The sequence below is a fragment of the Odontesthes bonariensis genome, chromosome 9 (genome assembly GCF_027942865.1).
Source record: "Odontesthes bonariensis isolate fOdoBon6 chromosome 9, fOdoBon6.hap1, whole genome shotgun sequence".
NCBI lineage: Eukaryota > Metazoa > Chordata > Actinopteri > Atheriniformes > Atherinopsidae > Odontesthes > Odontesthes bonariensis.
In genome coordinates, this window is record NC_134514.1 from 23,930,074 (window position 1) to 23,944,382 (window position 14,309).

The following is a 14,309-nucleotide window of genomic DNA, read 5'->3' on the forward strand; positions in this document are numbered from 1 at the left end:
GCTGCAAGCAACTAAAAGCTCACAAGAGCAAGCACACACACACATACACACAACACTTACTTTCCACTGACACACATTTTTAACATCTCCTGCAGCCTTTACCTGTCCTAATTAACCAGCTGGACCAATCTATCACCTTGAGTACTGCTCTGATTAACCCTCAACCCTTTTCACCCCCCCCCAACACTCTCTCTTTCTCTTCACCCCACCAGTATCATCCCCCAGCTTCATTCCCTCACCCACCACCTCCAGCGCATCACTGCACATGGATGCCTCCATTAACCATTAAACTGGGCCGTGCTAAAACCCATGTGCAAGAGGAAGGAGGTTTGGGGGGGGGGGAGGGAGCAGTGGGGTCTCATTAAACACATTGAGGCCCGACAGAATCAATTACAGTGATGTATCGATTTGTCAGCTGGTCCTGGTGGCTCAGCCAGAGCACCCCCAGACTGCCAGTGGAATGGAGGGAAAGGGGACGAATCAAGAATTAAAGGAGAAATGAAATCACGGGGAGGGAAGATAAAACAAAAGGAGACACGTGGGAGGAAGAGGAAGAGGAGGGCTGGCAAGCAGCGAGTCCATGGAGATGGATGCGAAGGCAGGGAGGACTAAAGGAGAGTAGTTAGGAAGAAATGTTGTAGGAGGAGTGATGGAATAGACGTAAAAGGACAACATATGCAGGAGAACAGAGACAGATGGACGAGGGGAGGGAAATGTAGACCTATAAAAACAGGTAGAGTTGAAAATACATTTCCTCATCAAACTAATGTTCTTCCACCCGGTGCAGCACCATTTCTTTCACGTCCTCCTTTGACCTTTCTTTAATTTCCGTCCCCTACCACAGCAGCCACTCAGTTCTTTATATATTCTCACTTCATCTCCCTCTCCCCCCCCCCATTGCAGTAAAACTTGCTCCGCCTAAACTTTCTGTCCAGGGCATACAGTACCTCCATCTCCTGCGTATGGGGTCATGTAAGCATAGATGAGGCTGTAACCTTGAAAGTTATACCGAGCCACAACTGAGTTAAAGCTAGGTGGGCTGTAACACGTGAAAGCATAAAGGGGACAGGGTTATAGAGAAATAATAATGCTGTCCATGAAACAGGGATTTGAGTTGGGTGAAAACTGGATTCCTTCTGTGTATCTATCCTCAAAGATAACTGCAGCTCATGAATTTGTTTTTCAAATCACTATTTTCCATCAAAGTCATCCCACACCTGCATTACACTTGGCCACTGCAGCTATTCACAGCCTGGGAATAATAAGAAAGATGGGTACAGCAGCTAGCACAAACTAAGTAGCTCTGAGGCTTTTATATTTCACAATGACAGACAAGACAATGTTTCCTTCACCCGTAATGAGGCAGCAGGGCTCTAACAGACAACATGGGACATGATTAGATGGCAACGTTCACACCAAATATACCTCTGACCTGACAACCACAAAAGGTAAGAAGCCCGTCATTCAAACTGCAATGATGGAGTTTGCATATTTGAAGAGATTTACAAGTAAAATGACTATAAAAAAGATGGTGGTATATGCATCAGTCTTGCTTTCTATGCAGTAATTGAGCATTCCCTTGAATCGATTTGAAGCATGCGCAAACCTACCAGAACTGTTAGTTACCAGAAATATGCTTATCAAATGATATGTTATCTCAAATATGCAATGCAGATCTCAGTGTGGCGAAAGCACAAAAACAGGTGCTTCAGTTGAACTGAGTCTAACAGAATTTTTAATTTTTTATATCATTTTTTAATCTGTTCGAAAATAGATTTATAATAAGTGATAAAAAAAAAAAAAAAAAACAGGAGGAGACAATCAAACCAACTATAAAAAACTATCTGATTTACTTAATGCTATGTGCAGTTGATTTGTTACCTTTCCGTGCACTTAACCAGATCCTGGTTGCAGGCTTTTGTGTCGTTCACAGTGAATGTTTGACGATATCAGCAAGAGAATGCAGGTGATTAATGCACAGTTGCTATGGAATTATTGGCACAAAGCCAGAGAAGAGCAAACTAATGAAAGGTCTTTGGAATGTAAAGATAGAGTAGCATGCGAAAGTTTGGGCAGCCCTGGTCAATTGAAAAAAAATCTGATTGTAGTCAATTTGCTTAATGGGGTTCAGATTAAAAACACCGTAATGTGTTAGGAAGGGAAGGTGGTTTAAAGTTTCCAATTTTATAAATACTCAAACTCCTCAGATTTTGTCCCATCAGTCACCAGCAAGGGGCTCATTTAAGCAGCTTCCCTAATACTCTGGCAAATAGCATAGTCGATGCCCTAAAGCTGGATTCAATTCAATTTATAAAGCACACGTTTACGAGAAAAGTAATTTTAAAGCAATTCAAATAAGCAAAAATCTAACACTTCCCTTTGAGCAACCACTTGATAAAAGGCTGTGTGTTCCCAGCCAGGTTTTTTTTTCTGTTTTATTTATCTATTTATTCATTTTGTTTCATTACCAATCAAACTAAGAGACAGCAGTTAATAGAAACCGCGGAGGATAAACCGAGGTGGGAAAAAACAAGACAACTTCCTGAGACAATTCTTTGCTTTATTTTTCAACAAACTTAAGTCACATTCCAGGTCTAACCCCAAGCAAAGAAGTTTTCATTTTTCCACTCATTTATTCTTAGTTAATAACACGTCCTGTTTGCCATTTCAAACTGGCTACCTGCTAGACCAACAAGGGAAAACGACTCTATTCTATTAGGGCCATCTTATTTTCTGTTTCACAGACTAGATGTGAACTCTTGTCACACAAAGATGCAGCTGCTGTGCCTTCCAGCTCATTGTAGATTACTTGTGAAACTATAAGAAACAGAGGTTCTTTTGGGGCATTTTGGTTGAGGAAAATGTAATAAGTTTCTATGAGAAAACAAGAGGACATGCATCCAGAGGCAGAGGAAAACTAAACCAATGAAAATCATAAAAAAGAGAAAGCATGTTTAAAATCACATCAGCTCTTGAGACACGGGAAGTGAGAAAACTGCATTTGTCTATTAGATTTGCCACCACCGTCAATTGTGATGTCTGTTATATTCAAAAATTGAATTGCTACACAATGTCGGTCAACATTCTCCGCGAAAAGACAGTTTTCTAAGAGTTACCCACGAGGAATAAAACTTTGTTTTGTAACCAAAGTGTGTTGGACAAGCCTGTGTTTTCGCAACACATTCAGTTTGAACTCCAGTCCAGCGGAAGGGTCAGTTAATATAGTGGAGTGAAATGTCAACTTCTCCATTTTCACTGTCTTTCTGACAGCGTCAACAACATCACAAACTACTCCAAATCTAACAAAGGTCACCTATTCCATTCTTATCTCTTTCCCTGTTTGGATGCATGTGTGCGCCTGTTTGTGTGTGAGAGGAATGGACGGCACAGATCTTAGAGTTGTTTCAACTCAGACTCACGGTTCGATATCCATCAGATTTATGTCTTGGTTATTTTCCACTCCTAAACATTAAGTGATAAACTCAGTGAAGGACACAATAACAAAGATCTACCTTTCCACCCCTCCTCTCTCTCCTTGTCCATCTCTTAGTCTCTCTGTCTGTCTCTCTCTGTCCCTGTGCTACCAATCAGTCTTGTGGTAATTGCTGTTGGATTACAGGGCTTTTGCTGTCCGCTCCTGGCGATTAACGTTGGAACAAATAAAATGCCCTTATATCCCTCCACATTGACTGAGTAAAGAGTAGAGCCACAGTCACTCACTATCGCAATGAACACACAAACTATGCCGTTCACAGAATAACCTCAATCGCAAATTCCGTCACAAAGTTAACATCTATTGAATCACATTTTTGGTGTACGGCGGAGCGATACAGGCGTGATTTTCTACCCGTTTGTTCTTGTTTGATGCGCAAATGCATATCAGCTGGAGATAAAGTAGCGGATGTTGGGGTGTGATCCTGGCTAAGGACAGTGGTGGCCTTGACAGATTAGGACCGGCTGTGGAGGATAATGGAAAACAGCAGAACTGAGGAACTTGCACACAAACACACACCAACAAAACATGCGCACATTCACCACAGAGGCAACAAACAAGTTCCAGTGCCTGGTGCTTATCTTTACTCTACTCCTGTACACACAGAGAAATGGCAACAGCGAACACTGGCACAGTTCCTTTTACCTCCCTTACAAACATAATTTATCACCAGCAGGAGTCTCCTCTGTGTGTGTGCGCGTGTAGACAGTGCCCTGATCCAGTGCCACCCTAACCTTATTAAGAAACAAACTGGTGACAACAGAGAAAAATGTTATTCCCTACCCCTGTGGGTAAAATTGCCAACACAGTCAACTGTCCCTCAGTGTCTGTCCTTTAACTCGAGCCTCAAAAGAGTAAACACGCAAAAGCACACGGCCAAAGGGGGTCCAAGAAGATTCCTGCTGAGAATAAAGACAAAGTTACCATTTGTCTTCATGTCAGCTCCCTTCCCGTCCTCATCTTTTGCCTACAACATTGTTTTCTACCTACAGCTAATCCATTCACAAGCTTGCATCTCACAGCTACTATTGCTAAATGACTAACAAACAGTTCACAGTAACCAGCAACACATACAAAAATAGACAGATTATCAATCAAAACCGCTTTTATTCAGTTTTCATTCAGTTTTTCAAAAACACTGCAGTTCTATCCTCCATCCAACAGTTTACAAACAAATTGTTCCAAGGAGTAAAAAGGTATCTGGACTACAGTAGATGAGCACAATTCACAGCCATTCCTTGCTCTAATATCTTGCATTACTCGTGTGTGCGTGCGTGCGTCTCTCAGGGTAGAAGAAGGACGCTCTGTCGGTCTCTCTCTGCAGCTTCCTCCTCTTCCTTTTGTTCCTCGCTGACACCGACCCTGCAAGACCAAATCCGCTGATCAAAGGCAGAACGTCATATGGAGACAATGGATAAACAACAGATGTGCCTAGGCTTTAGTCTGATGAAGAGTTTACAGATTTTACTCCAACAATATTGGTGACAGCTGAACACAATCGCTGAAAGTGCTTTTTGTGGATCACCAGTCATCACCAAAGTGAGATAAAGGCAGAATTCGACTAAGTCTGAATCAAAATGAGTCTCTTGTAAATCTACGTAGTTTTCTATTTTGAGACTTACTTTAGCAATTATATGCCAGCATATACTAGGTTTATGGCCACATCAGAAAGAATAAGAACGATAAGGGGGAGGCAACAAGAGTCATGGAGTCAGAGAGGGCTATGATGATGTTGACACAGAGAGGAATTCCACAGAACTTCAACTGCAGGCCCTGCTTACTTTTTACTGAGACATTGAAGAGAAGAATCCCCCCCTTTGCAGTCAGTTATGAGTGGGGCTGAACGATATATTGCATTTGCGATAATATCGCGATATGACCAAGTGCAATTTTCTAATCGCAAAGGCTGCGATTATACTCTGTTCACGTGACATGCGCGAGTAAAACATGTGATATGATCAAACGAGATTGTCTAACCACAGAGGCTGCACTCTGGTCACGTGATACGGGGAGCAAAGTTATGAAACAGTCTACCGGAGAGAACTCGCAAGCAAAGCTGTAACCTACACAATGGCCTCAGGCTCAACAGAACCAGACCCTGCGGGGATGCTGGTTTCAAAGAGGAACTGCACATCAGTCGTGTGGGACTATTTTGGTTTTAAAGCTATGGTAGGTAATCCTAGAGAGCTAGCAAGAGAGCTAGCAAGATTCGAAAGTGGCCCCTCCTCTGAGCTCCACCCCCCCCCTCCCCATTCCGTCAGTGCTTCATCCAAAGCCGGTAGAACCGCGTGCGCGGGCGGAGCAGGGAGCCGACAGAGGAGGGCGTAGGCAGAAAGCGCAGAGGCATCTGACTGGTTTTTTGTAGGTGCTCCAATCCGAGATCAGCGGGGCGCTGATCTCGGATTGGTCAGCTTTTTCTCAGTCCTGCAGCTGCCACAGAGGTCTGATTATTTTCGTCCCTTTTTCTAAATACATCTTGTATAGATTTCTCTCAGGATAGACGGACCATTTCACCCAGTATTACAAAATGTGTTTCTGAACAGGATTACCAACCATAGCTTTAAAGAAAGAAGATGTTGCACAGAGTCAGGTACTGTGTAAAACCTGCCTGGTCAGCGTTGGTACATCCCGGGGCAACACTACCAACCTTTACCAGCACCTAAAAACACAGCACAAAACAATGTATGATAGATGTATGGCTAAAAAATAAAGTGTGCAGAATAATCCTAGTAACGTTACTCGGCAAGGATCACTGACCGAACTGTTTGAAGGTGTTACGCCATATGAACGCACTTCAAAACGGCACGCGGAAATCCCCGAAGCAGTAACCCAATGCATCGCGAAAGACATGATGCCCGTCAATACGGTGACCAAGCCTGGGTTCAATAATTTGGTAACTACACTGGATAAGAGGTACAGAATGCCCTCCCGCACGTATTCCGGTCAGACTGCCCTACCGGATCGACCTACATGTGTATACAATTTCTATATTATGTTTGCACTTTATGTGTAATGTTACTGACTGGAGAGATCAGTAAGATGTGTGTATTTTTTATTTATTAGTTTTATTTATTTAATGTTATTTTTTAATTTAATGACTGTCTAGCAGTTCACAGATGTCGAAAAACTGAGTGCGGTAAAGCCACAGATTTTTTTTTTATATATTTACATGTATATTTCTGCAATCTGCACATTGTACTGACTTTCATTTTAATGTTTACACCAGGGTTCCTTGTCAGCACTTTATGCTCAGATGTTTGTAAGCTCAAAATATACTATGGTGTATGTTCAAATATACTGTTTTGTTAAATAAAATGTCAGTCACCAATTCATGCATCACCTCATGTCATAACAGAGGTCTGTCTTCCAGGAAAGAACAGTTTAAAATTAATGTAACATAGTTTTGGCCATACTATGTGATGTATTGCTTGTCTTTGTTTAATAATACAGAAGACAAAGACCTTAAAAAAATAATTGCATCGCAATATTGGCGCAATTAGATTATTTTCCATAATCGTTCAGCCCTAGTTATGAGCAGCCCAAATTTACTTGAGAGTCAGAAAGACAGCAGGCATATCAGTGCCATCGACACCTCTGTCAGTAGAAAGCTTGCTCCATGGGTGTCAGAGAGCTGAAGTGGTGGCCCGGCCTTTACTGCAAAATATTTGTCTTTTGCACATTCTGTCGTTATCAAGCGACGACTAGCAGCGTCGATCCTCAGACATCACAAATCAAAATTAGAATAGTGCTCCATGTCTAGATAAGATTAATTAGAATTGAAATGTTGCTTTGATAGGAGTTCCAGTCATTATCACTCTGCCATTCTTTGCTGGTTGAAATCTTAGACAAAGTCATGCTGAACTTGTGGATTGCATCACAACCTGCAGCTGTTGTGATAATAAGACAAAAAGTTGTCAAATTTATCTACGAGTTGAGAACTACGAAACGGTCCAAAACTGACTTACATGATTTGCAGTTAAACTGGATATGAGGCCAGATCACAACAGACATACATGTAGGGGATGCACATATATTGTACCATAGAATGCGCATTTATTATTACTGGAACATTATTCAAAAGACATGTTGGCTATATTTTACAGGTTTGATACAGGACTAAAAGGCCACTGAAGTTGTCCTGATTCAACTGTTATTCTATAATTAGTGTTGTGAAACAAACTTACAACCATGTGTCAGCTAAATTGCATGAAAAGTTCTTATTATCCCAAAAGCCCCATGTTTTTAAATAGGTTGTAACCTGAACAGAATCAAAATGACCTAAAGCTGCACATTAAGAGGGAAAGTGACAACAGTCTCAAAGTTGATGGTGTAACCATAACAGATGCCTACAAGTACAAATATGATAGCATAAAGATGTGTGTGTGTACGTGTATTTCTGCGTGTGTGTGTCATAGTATGTAAGAAGCTGTTTTGGGAGCTCTCACTGTTGCATGTGTTAATCTGTTTATTACACGTTTAAATATGATATTCACAGAGCCCTTCACAACACAAGGCCTCTGGCGCAGATTATGTTCGCTACATGCACATACTTAAAATATCAAAAACACACAAACGCATTAACCCACACACTCAGTTTCTGATATACAAGAAGAACACATTGGCACACTTCGTTTCACTCTTTTCCCACACACATATACACATTAAACAGCACATTAAGGCCTGATACCCAACATGCTGTCAAAGCTAAAGTCATTGTGCTGGCTAACGATCCATTACATACTCCCTATATCTGACAGAGAGAGGGATTGATGGAGCGCAAAAAAAACGAGGGATTACCCCCCATTGTGACAACTGGAATTGTAGGGGAGTGTGGGGAAACGTCGGGGGCTAGAAAGCAATGGATTACATGCTGATCATGGAGAAAAGACGGAGAGAATGAAAACAGGAATTCACATGGCTACATGCTCAGATTCTCACAGGGCAGAAACTTGAATTTGCCTCTCAGGATATCAATTTGAAACAGAACTATAAACAGTGACCAAAGATGGCAGCTTTGAGTTTTAAAGGACACTTCAATTACCTGAATATGCAGCTTTTGATGTTATTATTTTCAGATCCATTATTAATAACACAATTTTCTCATTAAGATGGGACAATCTGGCTATCCACTGGCTATAGTCCAACAACTACGCTTCTGAGGCCAGTATTTCTGTGTTTCACATGTAGCTAAGAGATACATGGATAATCAAAGACACATACAGTATGTGAACAAACATTGCTCTTCTATGTAACGGTCACTATTTGAAATGCAAATATTGACAAATGTTCAATTCTACTACAAACACAACACTGGCACTATTTTGATGCCAAAATGTGTCTCTCTTGCATAAATTTTTCAACATATTCATATGCAGATACATGTGTGAAAAGAATAAGGATGAGGTGATATATGATCCGCTGCTGCAGGAATGTGGTCAGGTTTTGGGTGCGTTGTTACCCACCGTATGAAACCATGACTCCCATTCTCTCTTCCACCGTTTGCCATATCCACTACCAGAGCATGAGTTCCTGTAGATATTCAAAGGTAGATATTTAACAAGATGTATGATGAAGGCTTTATTTCAAAACTATTTTCCTTTCAATGTAATGTGCAAATGATATGAATGTCTGTACCCTTTGCCATGACTCTTAGTTCCTGCTCCAGACCATGTAGCATGTGTGCTGTTGTGTCAATGTCCACATCAGGGTCCTCACAGCCCGTCTGGTCCACCTTACAGATCTCCATGATCTCTTGGGTCGCTTGGGAAAAAGCTGGGCAAACCTCTGAGTCCAATGTGAGATGAGACAGGGAAGCAGGTAGAGGAGGAGAGGGGGAATAAAAGAGGCAGGGAGAGGTGAGCACAGATGGAGATTTTGGATTTGTCCTTGGTTGATTAGACAGGGTTGGTGTGGACTTGCCAGGCAGTTTAGACCCTGGTTGTGAAAAAAAGAGACATGTTGAACACTGATAAATAAAAAAGTAAAGAAACGTATTAGTGCACATAAGGATACATCCCTGTTTCCAAAAAAGTTCAGACTGAAAAAAAAAAAAGATTGGACAGTACAGCTACGTAATGCTAGAAAAATAAATGATGGTGGAACATCTCACAGCTGATTAAGTTAACTGCCAACAGCTCAGGGACATGACAGGGTACAAAAAATATTTTCAGAAGTAAAGATGAAGGAAGGATTCACCCATCTCTGAAAATTATGCAAAAAAAAAACAACTGCTAAATAACAAAATACCACAAAAAAATGTTGAGAATCAGGAGAAATCTCTCTGAAAACTAGTGCAGCCCGGCTATGATCTTCAGGCTCTCAGGGGACACTGTGTCAAATAAAAGGGACATAATTCATTGGTGGAAATCCCTGCATGGGCTCAGGAACCATTCTGAAGGTCACTGACAGTGAACTAAGCTACTGTAGGTTCAAAAACAAGTTCAAACTCAACTATTCAAAGAAAAAAAGTCAATTCTGAGTGTCTGCTGAGTGTTACTTGCTGATAAAGGATATCTACTAAAAACACGATGCATTATGAAATAAAAAATAGAATAAAGAAGCCCTCAAACCACTGAGCAGCTGAAAACTCAGATCAAGCCAGAATAGGGAAACGTTTTCCTTTTCCTCCATTCCAAAATGCATACAGAGTTACTAAAAGAAGAGGTGATGCAACAGAGTGGCAAATGTGGCTCTCTTTTTACAAACCTTTTACAAAATACCACTGCCATCAAACTCAAATGAGTAAATGTTTACCAAAAATGCCTCAGTTTGAATATTTGATATCCTGTCTTTGTGTTTGTTACAATTAAAAAATACAGTTTAAAAGATTAGCGAACCCCATTTTTCTGCCTTGGACTTTTTTGGACACAACGCTGTTTGATGAATATAGTGATGGACATGAGGACATAAGGTAAGGTGTATTTCATGAAAACACATTCAGAAGGTGTGTCTAAGAAAGCAATAAGAGGAGATGTGGAGGAAGAAAGGAAAATGTAGAAGGAATGCTGCTCTGGATTCAAGATAAGAAGGTGAGAGATACAAAAATGATCACAACAGTCAGTGGAATGACTGGTGTCTCATCCCACTCCACTGCGAGCCACATCAAATTGAATCAGATTGAACATCCATCCCCACCTGCTCACTATAAATTACATCGAGGTCCCCACTGAGAAGCTGTGATGGTGTGGGTGTGCATGTGTGTGTCTGCAGCACACCGACTCCTCATGTTGCTTGCTGTCTAACCAGTTTCAGCTCCAGTGTTAAATCTTTGAGTCTTTCAATCTTCCATTGTCTCCTCGGCCCTCCCTCCCTGTGCCTCTCTGTCTTTAAGCTGGCACAGAACCTCCACTTAGTGCCTCACAAGCACCTGCACTGTCAAACTAAGCAGGGTGGGAGGAATGATGCATGCAGCGCAGCGCTGCAAACACATGCCGACACACACATACATCCGGACTCGATTACTTCATTTTGGAACATTTAACCAGATTTCAGTGATTGATCAAGTCATTTGTCTGTTTTCCAATGTATTAAATCTAAAATGCGCATGCAGTGTACATTTGATCTATCTATAAACTGAAGTCATATTAAGATGCAACGAGAGACACAAATTATACAAACATTATGATTTGTCACATGAAAAAGATGCTCAAGTGTCAAGTGAAAATGGGAAAAAAAAAAAAAAGACAAACTAACTGCTGAGAAGAGTTTCTTACTTGAAAACAAGCTCCGAAGCGAACAGCTATTTTAAGGCATTCATTATTTTAATGGCACAGGGGAGCATAAGCGCAGATGTTTTTTTGTGAAGCGTTTTATACTGTACTGACAGACAGCACACCGACTTCTCTTATTAAGGCAACTTGCCAAAACGTCTATACTTAGCTCCACTGATACAAACAAAAATACAGGAAACACATAAAGTACTCGTGTCAATTTGATCGTATAATTAAATTTGTCCAAAAATCAAACGTATGAATGAGTGATTCAATATTCTGTAAAACTGTTCAATGCTGAACACTATTTGCTCCAGCGCTGAGACTTTGAATGAATGGACTCAGGCGGCAAATGAAACGTCAAAATAAAGAATACCATAAACGTGTAAAAATGTGAGAGTGTCAACAGAAGGAACAGGTAGAATTCATGAGCCAGGCGTCAGACAAAAGGGCTGAAGAAGTCTGATAGTGCACATAAGATAATAAGAAAGAATAAGAATGTCATTATTAAAAGTAATTCATTTTCAGCAAACTTCTGAGGAAGGAAAAAGTAGTCCAGCTCTGAGAACTGTTTGGAACCATGGGGGTATTAGATATCACAGTGAAAAACAGATTACCTTCTTGCCTCTCAAGTCTGTTTTGCAAGTATATGAATGAGAGGGAGTGTGTGTGTGTTTCAGCATAATCAGATTACAGTGTTTTTTGGCAAAGAAAGTGATGATGGGACATATTCTTGGACCAATATCTCCACCTGCAATGTGTTTGTGCACAGCATGTACGTACACACAGGACATGTGCGCCAGTTTGTGCCTGAGAGTGAAACTGCATAATCTCTTTAAGAAACCAGCTTACTCAGTGCCAAGAAAGTTTGGATGTAACAGGAGTCTGATGTATTAATTGTGTATGAAATGGAGCTCTGTGTGTAGGAGAGTAAAGTAGTAACAGGCAGAGCTCAGCGTGCCTGATAGAATTGACAAGAACTTGACAAATACATGAAAGAGTGCATGAGGGTGCGCGTGCGCAGGTATTTACCAGATGTTCCTGATATTTCTTCTCTCCTGGTGGAATGAAGATGAACTCCCAGTGGCTGCGTGTGGCTGTCCTTCATCGTTCTGAAAACCAGGTGCTCCTTCGTGCCACTTCTGAGGCTGCTGCTTGGACCACAACTCTGTGACACTAAAAAAGGAGAGGGGCAAACAAAAATCATAAAGTCAAATTATTCGGATTTTTTTCACCTGACAATGACTGCATTACTTCTAAGATTAGATTCACTATATCAACAACACGGGCAAAAACACAGACACATTTTTTAACACAATGCAGGTCCACTTTTATTTCCAATGACTGACTCGTTCCTCCACAGCACAGAGGATATCGGGGTTGCAAAAATCTTGTGATGTTCACAAAAGCTTTTATTTGCTGTTCTTTGCAGGATTGTTACTTTTCTATTTTAAAACACCCACAAAGTAACTGGAGACCAGTCAGCCAACATGCTTGACCAGATAGTAGCTCTCAGTATTCATCTGGTGTATTTGGCAATTTTGTGCCAGGGAACAAGTGGTTGCTTTTTTTCTTCCTCTTTCTTTTTCCCCCCCTGGATGCAGTCCATGCAGTGTCCTTTGCACTGCTGTGACTGTCTCAGAAACCCAGATTCCCACTGATGACCCCAGTGGCAAGTCTGAGAGGCACTTGTGCATCACTTCACTTATGTTGAAGGGAATTTCTACTTTGGAGCATGTGATGTAAATATAGTATTTTCTTTTGTGGTTGAGATATTATCTACTTGTAAACAATGGAACATTGGGATACACCACTTGGATTTTTTAAGTATTATCACACAGAGGTGTACTTATTTCTGTTGAAGACTGCAAAGGCCTGGAAACACTAAATTCAAGGCAAATACTGTAAACAGTTTGCAGAGAACAGTGCGAGAACATTGTGTTTCAAAAGCATGCCATCACCTTTTCCACTTCCACATTGCTCTATTGTGCTTTACATGCTTTCAAAAGTAGTTGGAATACCAGGATAAATGAAATCCAAAGACACAGAGGAAGCAATGTCATGCTACTACTGGTTAAATGCATAGCCAGTAAGTGGAAGTAGCAATTCATTTGCTTTGCTATCAAGCTCCAACAGTTTGTGTCTTTTGTAGTGGCTCAAACACAAGGGAAGACTTTTTGGCTATGACTGCATATGAATGCACACAGAATGCTAAGCTGAGATGAAACACAATGTTATTCTCGTTCAAGGTTATTCATTAATCTATTAAAGCAATTCAATTAAAAAAAGAAGTACTTTCTTTAAAGGTTTTTGCTTAGAAAACTACTATAAATGTCAACAGTCAATGCAGTAATAACAACATATAATCACAGTTCACAACACCTCCATAAAACAAGGCTTTAGATTGAAACTGTGGCTCCATAAAAGCAAGCAAAGCCGTGGTCTCTAAGGTGATTTAAAACACTGGTCCATGCTAACAGTGCATTGACTAATTACTCACAAATGCTATCAGGAGAAGCAAAGGTCACAGAAATGTAGAGGACACATCTCATCAATACATTGAAAATTCCTAGTTTAGACTGAAAATACTAACCTGGTCAAATAGATTAATTTAAGAAAATTTAGTAATTACATGGATACAATCATTTATTTCCTCAGTTAGCAGCAGCTCTGTACCAAACTAGTATTGCTAAACAATCCTGTTCAGCCGATCCTGACAGCTGCAAAGCAATTAATGCTGTTTTCTTCTTTCTCTCCTGTGGTCAGACAGTTAATTACTGCTATTGACTGGATGGAAAATCTCCTATCTCGTCAAAAAAGGCTGAAAAAGAGGAAAAGATGTGGACTGTCAACCAGCCAAATTATAAATATACATTATAACATTTCTTGGTAACACTGTGCATCTTTTGTTCGCATTGCTTTTTTTTCTGTAATAGCTCTCTTTTTGCCTATTTTTCATCAGCATTCCATTTATTGCTAGTTATTTAATACAGCTTCCTGTATCTTCTCTCACACCCTCCATGTTAGCTGTCTCTTGGGTACCTCCATTGCTTTTTTTTTTTTTTGTTGGACTGCACGCACAATGTGACATAACTGCACACTAATAA